At 40.0% G+C, this 13,680-nt stretch overlaps 1 long non-coding RNA gene across 1 annotated transcript in view; it reads left to right on the top strand.

The window, feature by feature from the left end:
• The first annotated feature begins 2,409 nt into the window (after positions 1 to 2,409).
• The window catches only part of LOC127017085 (uncharacterized), a 58,531-nt gene continuing 47,260 nt past the window's right edge, over positions 2,410 to 13,680 (top strand). Inside the window, exon 1 of the long non-coding RNA XR_007766538.1 lies at positions 2,410 to 2,510. This is a non-coding gene — a long non-coding RNA (uncharacterized LOC127017085). The remainder of the gene's footprint in view (positions 2,511 to 13,680) is intronic.

The following is a 13,680-nucleotide window of genomic DNA, read 5'->3' as shown; positions in this document are numbered from 1 at the left end:
GGACTTCAAATTGGTTCAGTTATTTATTCATTTTTAAGGGGATGAAATAGTGGATTTCCACAACAATAAGACCATGCATGGAAACAGTCTGCATTCCCTTATTCCCCAAACTTCAAAGACAATGAAGTTCTGAAATGAACCTAAAGCACTCTGAAATAATAATAAGAAAAATCATGGTTTTTTTCTCTTTTTAAAATGTTATTCCCATGTGAAGGATAAAAGTAAGCATTAAATACCTCATATAGAGAAATACAAAATTTGCTACCTTTTCATAAAGCTTTGTGCAAAACATGCATCTCAGCTATATTTGGAATCTTACAGTAATCACTAAAGCATCTTAAAGTTTTGAAATTTTCTGTCTTGATATTTGCTTATCTTCTCTCACACACTTGCTTTTAATGTCTGAACACTTAAAATTCAGGCATCATAGATCATGCTTTCATCTCTCCTCATTTACCTCCGACAGCTTAACCTGCAATTTATTGCAAGGATTGCACCTATAAGTAAAACAGGATCAGACCTTAATTTGATCTGCTATTTATCCGTTGTGTTAATTGTAGCCACAGGGTTGTATTAAGAAACTCAAAAAGTACCACTTGTAACTACGGAGTGGCTCTCACCTTTTAAATGGAAAAACACTCATTTTGTAGAAAAAATAGGAAAAAAGTGGTTATGAGGTAAATGAAGAAGGCAGAAGGGTTTCTGCTTTTCCATTTTTAATGTAATTAATATAATATTGGCACCCAAAATGTAGCTATCTGGGTGCAAGCCTGTTCCTAGCTTTTACTGCTGTTGGTGGGAACAGAGTCATAATTTGTCACACTTTTGTTTGTTTGTTTGTTTTTTTAAACTGCAAATGGGGTTCTTGTTAGGCTAATGGATGTTGGAATTTTTATCTCCTGTTAATCAGGAATTTCATCTGCTTGTATTTCTGAATGGTGCATTCTTCTTATGCTTGCTTTTTTTCCTCATAGTGCAAGAAAGAAGACAATAATTTACAGTACAAATGACTGAAAAACAAAATTGAAAAATTGCTAAGAGAAATTCTAGTCCTACAACAGCCACCACAGTAGTAAATTCCTGGTGCCCTGGAAGGCTTTGACTGAGGGGTCTGTATTATGTCTCACAGTGCCCACTGAAAATAAGGCACCAAGCTTGAGAATGGCAAATTAAAAGGAAAAATCCCACCTTAAATCTCTTTCAGGGCAGACTTGGAAATAGAGGTATTTAAATTCCACTGAAATGCAGTAGGTTTAGAAGTACCTAATTCTCTTAGGCCCCTTTGAAAATCCTAGCCTTAAGATGCTTGATGTTTTTGGAAAACGAACAATAAACACATTCAGTTCTCAACTTTTGGGAGTGGCTTTCCTTAGCTTGCAATGTTTCTGCTTCCTTTCACAGAGCACAACACTCTGCTGCATACTGAGGTCTAGGGCTGCTTGATGACTTCAAAGAGTCACCTTAAGCCTGATACTTTCTATATTGCAAAAGCAAAAAATTCTGGTAAATTATTAGTCTATCAATAATGAGCTGATGGTGCACACTACAGTGAAATGTGACAGAATACCAGAAATGGGAACTCGTTCTCACTTTCTTTTTTTTCATGAAATGTCACTTTTGTCTGTGATTCCTTTTATAGTTTCTTTAAAGATAAACATGCCAGCTAATCAGTGGATAATGTGACTTCTAGAGATGTATTAGAATGAGAACTATTGCTGCTTCTGCCTTCCCACTCCGTTAAACATTGGTTTGGCAGGACTCCCCCTCACATTACAGCAAAGGTGGGAATTCTTAGGGTTTTTTTAAATTATTCTTGCATCTCTTCCAGTCCTACATTTTCAATATGAAAAATCTGACTGCAAAGTTCTGGATGTTGAGTGAACAAGCTAGCTACACCACCAGTGGCTTGGGAGTGTCTTGTACCTTGACTTCAAAGTCAGCTGCCATAGTAAGTCCAAGGCAGGAAGTGTGTAAAGCAGGGCCCAAGTACCTGCGTAGTTCTCAAACAGTGAAGAATGGCAAGGCTTGCATCAGCATTGATTGCAAGCAGCACAATTCTTGACTTTATCTTGCCATTACTGGGGTTTGCTTCTCGGTATTGGGATAGCACTACAGACCTAGTATGTTAAAGTACAGGTGAGCTCAAGCTGTCCTTGCCCTATTACATTGATGGAGAGCTTTTCAGGAAGGAGAAAGACCCCTCAATCCATGTGCTGCCCAGGTAGATGTGAGTGAGGAAGAAGGCAGCTGGGGAACTGAAATGTTGCCACAGGTGTCTCAAATCTCTGTTTAGTGAAGAGCTCCCCTCCTTGGAAGACTCCACTGATCCACATCAGGGTCTCATACACACAAACATGTTAAGAAGGTATTACACCTGTTTTCTGTAAAAGAGGTAGAACTCTGCTTTTTGCTCTTGTGGAAGGAGGGCTTACATCTGCAAAGCTAGAAGGCTTTACTACAAGCACTCACAAAACCTTGCGCTGCCGTTTCTGAAACCTGCGGAGTCCTAGGTGAGCTCTCTGTCCTGAATTTGTTCAGTTTGTTAGATATGTCTATATAAAGAAAGAGGTAGTGTAAGCTGGTGCTCTTAATATTCTGTCCATCTGGTTATTAGAGTTCTTTTCCTCAGTAAATTGGTTTTTTGGGTCGTTTTATTCTGCTTTCTTCACAATGGAGCATAATGACATTTGTTTCTTTTATTACTCTTTACTTATTAGAAATACATGTGAAAGTAGGATTTCTTCAAAGTCTTGAAGCATTTCAAAGTAATTTGGAACTGAGCTTATCCAAAGAAATGCTCCTCTGATTTTAAATGTGAAGGCAATAGTACTTCTATCAGTATGTGTTGTGGTGGTGATGTTCAACACAACTCATAATGAAATGCAGGGGAAATTTGTCTTTGATATTATGCGGAGATTTTCCAGCACAAAGGCCAGTGGCAGATGGAGTTTAGTGACTAATGGCCTTTGAAAATGTCCTTTCTTCTGCGTTATGAGCTTAAAAATTATGCATGTGTATTGGGTTTGCGTGGCAAGGTTTTGGTAGCCGGGGGGGGCTATAGGGGTGGCTTCTGTGAGAAGCTGCTAGAAGCTTCCCCTATGTCTGATAAAGTTAATGCTAGCGGGTTCCAAGACGGACCCGCCGCTTGCCAAGGCCGAGCCAATCAGTAACAGTGGTAGCGCCTCTGTGATAACATATTTAAGAAAAGCCAAAAAAGTTACAGGGGAGTGGCAGTTGCAGCCAGAGAGAGCGGAGTGAGAAGATGGGAGAGGAACAACTCCACAGACACCAAGGTCAGTGAAGAAGGAGGGGGAGGAGGTGCTCCAGGCACCCCAGCAGAGATTCCCCTGCAGCCCATGGTGAAGACCATGGTGAGGCAGGCTGTCCCCCTGCAGCCCATGGAGGTCCACAGTGGAGCAGATATCCACCTGCAGCCCGTGGAGGACCCCACGCCGGAGCAGGTGGATGCCCGAAGGAGGCTGTGACCCTGTGGGAAGCCCGTGCTGGAGCAGGCTCCTGGCAGGACCTGTGGACCCGTGGAGAGAGGAGCCCACGCTGGAGCAGGTTTGCTGGCAGGACTTGTGACCCCGCGGGGGACCCACGCTGGAGCAGTCTGTTCCTGAAGGACTGCACCCTGTGGCTGGGGCCCACGCTGGAGCAGTTCATGAAGAACTGCAGCCTGTGGGAAGGACTCACGTTGGAGAAGTTCGTGAAGGACTGTCTCCCGTGGGAGGGACCCCACACTGGAGCAGGGGAAGAGTGTGAGGAGTCCTCCCCCTGAGGAGGAAGGAGTGGCAGAGACAACGTGTGATGAACTGACCCAAACCCCCATTCCCCGTCCCCCTGTGCCGCTCGGGGGGGGGAGGAGGTGGCAAAAATAAGGAGTAAAGTTAAGCCCGGGAAGAAGGGAGGGGTGGGGGGAAGGTGTTTTAAGATTTGGTTTTATTTCTCATTATCCTGCTCTAATTTGACTAGCAATAAATTAAACTAATTTTTCCCCAAGTCGAGTCTGTTTTGCCCATGACGGTAATTGGTGAGTGATCTCCCTGTCCTTATCTCCACCCACGAGCCTTTCGTTTTATTTTCTCCCCCTGTCCAGCTGAGGAGGGGGAGTGATAGAGCGGCTTTGGTGGGCACCTGGCATCCGGCCAGGGTCAACCCGCCACAGCATGTAATACTAGTTGGAAAAAGGATTTGTTTTGTTCATGTGAGTGGTGAATACTTTCAAGAAAACTTGTGGTTTGCACTCTTGTTTTTGTCCAGCTTCCAGCAAGCAGATACTGATGAATCTCTCTTTCGTGACTAGAAACTAAGTGTCCAGGCCACTAACTCCAGCCACGCTAAAATTCCTGCAAGACTTGAAGTAGAATTCAGTAGAATTCCTGAAGGTGAACTATTGCCCTAAAATGCTGATCCTAACCAACTGGATGTTTTGTGAAGTTAGTTTGCTAGCGCACAGTATCCTTCACCCATTTCTTTTCCATCTCTTTTGGTCTGTGTGGGTTATGATAAGGCTACATGGGGCAAGATATGTGAAGTCTAGAGAGACATCAGTGTAGCCAGATTTCCTTGCGCCAGTGTCATGGGGGACAGTTTTCCTGGCTTGTTGTGTTGAACCATCCATTAAAAAAAAAAAAAGGATAGAGAAAGATTCAAGAATGTGGGTGATAGTCTATAGAAAACAATGCTGGGAACCTTTGAGGTTACCTCAGCTTGCCCATTTTGGTTTGTGTGCCGTGAATCCATTGGACGCTTGAGATAATTATGCCCTCCTTACCATGTCTTGTGCCAAATTGGTATCTCTCAAAGATCTCTGATGACTTCTCAAGGGAATTTTTCTGGGCGTGGAATTGCTTCCTGTCTAGAAGGCAACAGAGAGCTTACCCAGTTATCTGGAAGGACATATTATTGATGTGGCGGTGCTATTTTATGCTAGTGGCAACTACAGCAGTATGTGATTAGTCTGTTTCTCAAGTATAATGTGAAGGTTTCTTAAGTCGAGAAGTAAGTGGAGAAGAGAGCTGCAGTTACCATTAGCTCTTATAAAAGACTGGCTAAAGATATACCTAAAGGATATGCAGTTTCAGCCCCCTGCTGTCAATGGACAGGTGTTAATAACCATTTTGTACAACACTGGGTTCCGTACCCCTTCCTGCTGGCCAAAAAAGGCACTGGCATCAAGAATGTGCTATGTCTAGTACTTGTTTTTGAATCTAAGTGCTGAGAAGCCTGTCTGGCACTGTATTATATAATATGCTGTTCCAGACTACAGTCCACACAATGTGTATGTTGTACTAAAGATCCTTGAAAGCATATGTGTGGGTTTTCTTTTTAAATATCACGTATAGGTATATGCTGTTTCTGGAGCCATGCTTCTATGTCGGGACGTAGAACAGTGCTGCACTGTACAATACCATGTTGTTTTCTAATTGACAGTATAGGGTCACTCTTGCTACCCTGCATATGGTTGAGCTGATTACTTGATTAGAGATCAGAAGGGGATTTTTGGCAAGGGTGTAATAGCAGAAATCTGAAGAAAGCTTGCTTTCTTGAGACTTAACTTTAGGTGGACTCTAACTGTATTTTATCTGTCTTTTTGGACCTTGTTCTGTCTATGCATTTATCTAACAACAAAAAACTTTTGTGATGTCCTCTATTCTGAGTCAGTCAATGTGGTACAAGGGAGTCTCCGTCTGCTGTTGCCCATATATAGAATTTATGGTCACTTTGACATACAATTATAGAGCACTAATGAATTGAGTGATGATTAAGAGAGATGTGGCTGCAAAGAGGAGGCAGACAAAAATTAATGGTTATTTCTTAGCTCTGCCTACCCTCTCTACTCCCCACTCTGGTTTGCTGAATGGTTCCATTTGGACTGATGTTTTTAATGCTTACAGCCCAAAGGTGTTCTTTTGTTTTTTATTTTTTTTTCTCCTTTAAGGAAGAAAATTGGTTCCATATGTTCTGTACATTAAGTTTCCTTAACATTTTTTTCAACATGCATAAAATTACAGATCTCTAGAGAGAATGAAATACCACATTGCACATTGTAATACCGCACCCAATCGCTTGCTTCTCCTCTCCGCTGCCAAACCTTCCAAAAATCATAACATAGCATTAATACATTTACGGGCACTGGTTTTCCATGCTTGATAAAAAGTAAAAATATAACTGAGTAACCAGGCATAAAAATAAGTGATGTCAGTTTGTGGTGGATAAGTACAATTCTGGGGAATAAAAACGTACCTTTGCCTTGAATCTGCTGCCTACAAAGAGCCAGAATGGAGGAGAAATTTGGTGTGTGACGACTAATTTTAACAGTGCCATCCCGTGTGTGGCTATGGAACTACACTGTAGGTTACAGATAGTGAACTAGCACTCCTGAGAGAATTAAAAAGATGACATCTAATTTGATAGTTGAAGCAGATTTTATGAGGATAGTAAATGGTACCTAATATAAACCAAAAGATAGAAAAAGATATTATTCCTAGGTCATCACTCTGTAGTGTAAACTTGAAGCATAATACTGTGTTTGGATATATGAATGTTTGCAAACCAATGAGAAACATGGCAGTCCATAAACCTGATGTTCTATTTTTCACTTTTCGTTTGATTCGCGTTGTTAAAGCAAAATGCTATTTCTGAGTGCCAGTTGTGGAGCAGGCATCTTTTTTTTTTTTTCCTCCATTGCTCTGGCATAGAAGCAGCACAATGTGTTGTATGGTTTGCTCTCTCCCTGACAAGTTGTTCCCAAGGAAGCAGGGACATGGTTGTGGAGCTTGTCTCTACCGACATCTCTGAGATGAGGTGCTCAGTGTATTAAAATGATGTTGTTGTGCTTTGTGGCTCAATGAGATGGATCCCAGCTCTGCTCTGAATAAGTAATTTACTCTCTTATTACACCCTTCCACTATATTATTCATACTGTTTTTTCCGCTTCCATTTTAAAATTTTTCTTTCTAACCTTTTCCTTTCCTCAAGCTCTCTCTCCGCCCCTGCTAACCTCTCATATCCTGCATGTATCTCTTGCTGGCAATCCTGAAGTCCACAGCCTCGCTCCTCTACTCTCTTACCCCTCCAGGACTTTGCTTTTTCTTGTTGTGTCTATTCTGGTTTTCCCCTCTCCTCATCCCTTCCTTCTGTTATTTCCTCTCTTCACCCTCACTTTGCATGGACTATGTCAAGTCAGCTAGCTGTGAGTGTGCATGGAACATTTGAGAAACCTTCCTCTACCTTATTCTGGTTAAGGGAAAGAAGTCTCTAGATGGCTGTTTAAAAAGGGACTTGTGTTTCCAGTACTTAGGGAGGAAAAAAAAAAAGGACGGGGCGAGTAAAGTACTGAGAACTCTGTTCTGGTGAGCTCCTGTTCGTTTTGAAGCCTGTCAGCAGGGGATCTTGCTACAATAACAAGAAGTCATTAGCTGCCTTGTTTTGTATCCATTGAATACGACACAATTTTTACAGGAAAATATGTTGTGACTTCTCCCTTCTCCCTCCTCTCCCCTTGCCACAAAACAATTTGGAGAAGGGACGGGATAACAAATATTTAAGAAGCCATTTAAAAAGTCCTTTTTTGTTCTTTTCATCAACTTTCTCCCTGTCCTTTTGCCAGCATGTGCAGTAAGTTTCTGTGCCTAAGAGTTTGCACCAAAACCACAGTTTGAACCAGGCTGTACATAATGGGCGTCTCTGTTAGTTCCCGCCAACTGAAGCTCCCAGCAGTAGATGGAAAATTAGACATACACCACTGCACAATAAATCTTATTGTAATTCACCCAGCTAGCATCACCGCGAACAGGCCTTGAAAAATGTGTCGTGTGTGCTTGAAATCATACTTGTGCTCCTGCCATTAAAGAACGAAAAAAAAAAACCCTCGTAAAAAAAGTTTCATTTACTTTTTTGTTATAAAATACTTTTTACTGGTGCCAGCTGGAAGGAAAATGACCCAGTTAGATCTCCAAATTATGATGTAGCTTTAAGTGCTATGTTTAGATTAACTGCCAAAATGTTAGTATAAAGTGGTAGGTGTTTGTGCTGCAGATAATAACTAATGTACTGTTGGTCAAGATAGGCCACTGTTCTGTTATTATTGTATGGATCTTATGACTAAACATTGGAGCGAGCCTAGTGGAACAACAATATTTTACTGTGCCTGGAATACTAGCTTGTCAGAACTTAATTGGGGTGCCAAAAATCTAATGAATCAGATGGGGAAGATGTCTTTTTTTTTTTCTGTGTGCTGATACTTCTGATTTGTATTCCTTTCTGTAAAGTGAACCGTATTTGTCTTATATATTTCCTGGCAAGTATTGTCTCAAATACAATCAGATCCCTCTGATTGTCAAATGCTTATGGTCTTCCAAAGTCAGTGAAAATGTTTTGGTTTTTTTTTCCCCTATGCTTGTGAGACTGGGTTAAAAGTGTTGTATATTTTAAAGGACCTAGCTTACAAGGAAAAATCAAGGTTAAAAGCACTTCAGAACTCAAGTTGTGCTGATGTGTATGACCTTTGGGCCCAGAATTAGCTATTTTTACTCTGTTGATATAAAACATTAACCTCAGTCAAATGCTTCTTGCAAGAAATGAAAACAAAACTGTGATGTTTAAATACACAATCTAGATGTACCTACACCAGTCGCCATGAAAAAGTCAACATTTGCTAACAGACACCACATGGTGGATTCTGTGGTACTGCAGCTATTTCTTTGAATAGGAGGGGAAGTACCTGTGGGAGAGGAAACATCTGAAATATCTTGAACCTACGTGAGCTCCTAACCAATCTTCTATTGTCATCAGTCCATGCTTCTGATTTTCCCAACTCCCTTCTCTCTCCTGTTCTGCTGTATCCCAGGCAATAACCATAACTAGATATTGTTCAGTAATGTTAGGTACCTGTCTTCTTGCCCCTGCTCATGACTCCTGTGTTACTGCTGTGTAGAAAGATTTGGTAAATTATACCAGCTGCAATAATGACCATTGTATTGGACTTTTTTTTTTTTTTTTTTTAATGAGGGAGAGATTAGGTTGAACCAAACCAGGAAATACTTGTACATGTTTCTTAGTCTAGTTCTGTCTCAGAACTGAGCTGATCTCAGTGTTGCGTTTGGTCTTGCTTTTCATAGCTGATAGGACTTCTAAATACAACTTGGGACTATTTTCAGAAAAGGGGAGTTCAGAATAACCTCTAACTCTTGACTAGTCCTAGGCTGATGGATGGAAATGCCATCTTCACCTTGTTTAGAGAAACAGCGGATTTCGGGAGACATGTAAATTAGCAACACTGACTAGCAACCTGCTGAAAATTGCTACATTTTCCAAAGCTTTGTCTTAGACACCATTATAAAGGAAAAAGATATTGCCAACAACATAACCAGGATAAATTTTATATTCAGAATGTACACTAAACTTGCATTGTTCTTCCAAAATTAACTTTCAAATGATTTTTCTGTTGTCTGTGTAAAATCCAGTACAAAAGTTCTGCAGCTATGGTACACAATCGAGAGAGATGATCGATGGGTTAATATTTACGCTTTACTTGAAGTGAAGTTAATAAGATACTTGCTGTTTTAATGTCTGTGGTGTCAGGAAGGGAAAGGGAATAACTGGCAATGTTTCAAATAGGGGAAGTAGTGTACTTCAAATAATGCTATTACATTGATCTTTTTACGGTAATGTTTTCCTTAACATTCAGAATGACCAAAAATTTATGCAAAATCCTCTGCCTGCCAAATTAAAAGAACAGTGGAACTCTTCCCAGAGTCGTATTACTGTATATTTGGAAGAAGGATATATGAATACAGCATGGTGTAAAATGGATATGAGTGAAAATACAGGTTAAAACTCCTTCACATCTATATTCATATTCAGGACATCTGTCCTGTGGACTACTTTGCTCTGTTAGAGTATTAACGTTTTTTAAACTCACTAAGCTTTGAGTCTTCTGAATTGGGAATGCTGTAGACAGTGGTGTTATGAATTCACTAAGACCTATAGTATCTATCTAATGTGTTTTCCTAATCCACTCAATCTAATGTTAAATACACTTCAAGTTTTATTGCAAGTTCTCTTGCTTAAATTCATAGAATGAGACTTAACATCTTAGCCTTTACCGTACCAGGAAGTGATCAGTGGAATGCTTTAGAAAGCGAACACTGTTTATTTTAATTTGCTACTCCAATTAGAGTGTTCAATAAGAAAATACTTTTAATTAAAATATAGATGCTAAAAATATGACATTACTCTTTTTCAAACTAAGATGTTTAAAATAGCACTTTGGAAATACAAAATTTTCTACTACTTTTTCTGAAAGACATGGCAGAAATATTTGCATACATGTACAGCAATGAGCAACAGGGACAGTACCACCCAGCTGGCACACGGGACTGAATGGTTGGGGTAAAATGGTGTAAGGATATCAAAGCTTTTTTTTCTACAGATGTTTATAGCAGAAGAGAACCTGATGAATGGACCAACATAGGACTTCTAAATACACCTTTGAACTACTTCCAGAAACATGATAGAATGCAAATCCCAGTCTAGCAAACTGTGATAGAAAGGATGAAGTCTGAAAATTAACCTTTGGATTTTCAGGTTGGCTGCTGAAGTCCTGATTCCCAAACTGTGAAGCCTTGTATCCTCCTTGTTTCTACTGGCATCACCTCTCAGAAGTGGGTCTGAATTGATGTTAGCATACTTCTATCACTATGCTGGGTTTTTAGGTACGTGATTTGAGATGGGTGAACAATGCAGCTTTTGTTCAGTATTACCTGAAGGTTAACTTCTTAATTGAAAGATTGAGATTTTTTTGTGTGTGAGTTTATATTTGCTGTATAGGAGCTATAAGATGAAACCTCAACAATCAAAGTTCAATGCTGTTTGGTATTTACTTGTTTTTCTTAGTAATGTGAACCTTTCTGAGCAATTAAAAAGATTAGATTTTGGGGTTTTTTGTTGGGTGGGTTTGGGTTTCTTTTGACACAGGGCATGTGAGTAGTAATCTCTGTACTTTATTTGTCTGACAATTGTTGTAGTTTGAAACTGTATTTTTTCTAAGTGTTGCAGAAGTTGCCAGGCCAAAACCTTGCCTATTAATAGCTCTAGGTTTGTTGAGATGGGAATGGAATCCAGTCCTGCTGAGAAACAGCTGAGTATCCGGGAGTTTGAGACACATACCTATTTTTCTTTTCCTTAGTGAATGTGTAAGTATCCAAAAGGAAGGGTGTGGGTTAAGAATTATATAAGTACAGGTACCTTTGTTGATAAGATTTATGCTGTGGTAAATGCCAAATATTCTGCAAAACTCCCCTGTAGACAATACACAATGTTTCCATTAACTGCAACAGTCTTAGAATCTGTACCATAAATAACAACACTGTGAATTCATCTCATCTGTTCAGAGCATATAGGATGACCATGGCGGGGGGGGGGAGGGGCGGAAATCATTAAGGAAATACTATGTAGAGTGATAGCTACAGAAAGCTACAGCTATAACTGCATTTCTTTAAAGTCTAGGGACAGAACATGTAGTTATATTCTACTGAAAGTGAAGTTACTTCCTAATTATGTCAGAATTTGTCTTTATTTCTGGGCAGCAAAGCAGTCCAAGCCAAAACACTGTGTCTGAACGATCTTCAGCTTTAGGATTATTTAAAATCCAAACTTGGTTCCTATCTGAAATGCCTCCAGATCCTAATTGTGTAGAGTTGAACCCCTTTCTAACTCTTATGTTTAGCTTGCTAGTATGTAAATTGTAATGATAATTTACCTCAATTGCTGACATGCTTGCTATCTTCAAATATTCCCCCTAATTTCCCTGGGATAATGAAATAATGTTTTGGATGGCCAATGATGCTATCTCAGGTGTCCTTAAAATTAAATACTGAAAGTTGAATTTGGCTATGTACTGCCCATGGATGATGAGTAAAGGGATGTTGTGGTCACAGTGATCAGCATTACTGAGGGTGCTGTTTGGTTTTGCACTGAGAAGCTGTCTGTTGCCTGACTACTCCAGCTACTGGACAGTTGAAACTTTACAGCCTGAATCATACACCTTACAAAGCCACAAGGTTGCTGCCGGAACTGAACACTTTAATTGTTCTTTTACAGACCTAAAAGCCTGCTTAGAATCTCCTACACTACATGTTTTACTTAGAGATGTATACTGGGGATTCTGTTGGGTCCTACCATTAGTTTCAGTTTTAGGTGGTGCATGTTGTCATGAGTTGCATGCTGTGCTGATTAAGCTGCACACTTCATTAATCAAGCTGCAAAGTTAAGTAGGTGAAATTTAATACACTTTACTAATCAAGGTGCATTCTTTGTTGAGCAAGCTGAATATTTTAAATGTAGAGGGTTTTTATGTACTCTGGTAACTGGCTTGGAGTCCTCTTATTGCCTACATACATAGCTAGCAAAAAGCCACCAGCAGCTATTCCATTACTGACAATGGAAGGAATGTGAGCTTTCACTTTGATACTTGTTCCAGTAGAGCTTAGGGAAGAAGTAATCAAAATTAGCCCTAGTGAGCAAATGACACTATTTCCCTTTGATAAGTCTCATTGGATTACACTGGAACACATTCCTACCATAGCACTTCCTACCAACAGCAAGGGTGCATATGACTTTTGCATCGCAATTTGGTCTGCAGGTTTCTCATAGAAGTAACTGATCTTTAAAGCCCTCTCATGATGATTATTGTCCTTGTTCAGATAATCTTAATTCAGTTTTAATTCTGAACTCTTTCTTCAGTGCATCTCAGTCACAGCTCTAAACTAATTACCAAGGCAGAAGAATGGCAGTTTTGTCTCTTCCTCTCTTGCCAATAACAGATAGAACATATTGGGAAATGTGCGAAGCCATGGAGTTAAAAACAGTTGCTGCAGAAAGTTTGGTAGCTGCGTTATTCAGCACTAGAACTGAACAAGTTGCATGGAGCCAATGTAACCAGAAACAATGCAACCTAACTAGTTTAGAGAATATTGGTAAAGTGTGTAATTAAGGAGACTAAGATATCTTATTTTTTTTTAAAGAGGGCATAGTGAAGTATACAGGTAGGAAGTGAAGCTGAAGGTGGAAGAGAGGGGAAAGAGAACAAATACTGAAAACTCAAGTAATTCCACAAATTTCTACTCTGTATCCACATGTGATGATAAGGGCCAGTAGATATCCTGTCTGTGTTGCAAGTTCACATGTTCTAGCCTTGGTGGTCTTCTGGGTCTAATCTAGGGGTGAATTCTTCCTCTGTTTGTGAAATGCTGATGGACTCATTTGCATGTATTGAAGGGAAGAATTGATTCCTTCGGTCTGAGTCAAGCCTCCTCCTGCCATTTTGTTTGCTTCACTCTGTGGATTTCAACACAGGGACACGTGGTCAACAGCATGCAGTGGCATCCTTCACTGAGGAAAGATTTCAGTCTGTGTGTTTCAGCAGCTTAAAAAATGGCATAAGAGGGGTATTGGCTGTTTGAAAAAATACCTATTATTGCTGCTGCCCGTATGGAAACAAGGTGACTAAAGTAAAATCCCCAGTCAAGAAAGGCTTTCTAGGCTTAAAAAAAGAGAACTAAGATTGGTGTGAAAACAGACCTTCTCGCAGGTAACTTCAATGTAGAGTACTATTAGAAAGTAAGCAGTTGTATAGAAAGGTCGGGGGTTTAGTTTCAATTGTTTGGAAATGTC

The sequence above is a fragment of the Gymnogyps californianus genome, chromosome 5 (assembly GCF_018139145.2).
Source record: "Gymnogyps californianus isolate 813 chromosome 5, ASM1813914v2, whole genome shotgun sequence".
NCBI lineage: Eukaryota > Metazoa > Chordata > Aves > Accipitriformes > Cathartidae > Gymnogyps > Gymnogyps californianus.
Note: the sequence above shows the minus strand (reverse complement) of the source record. Positions and strands in the feature narration are given on the sequence as shown.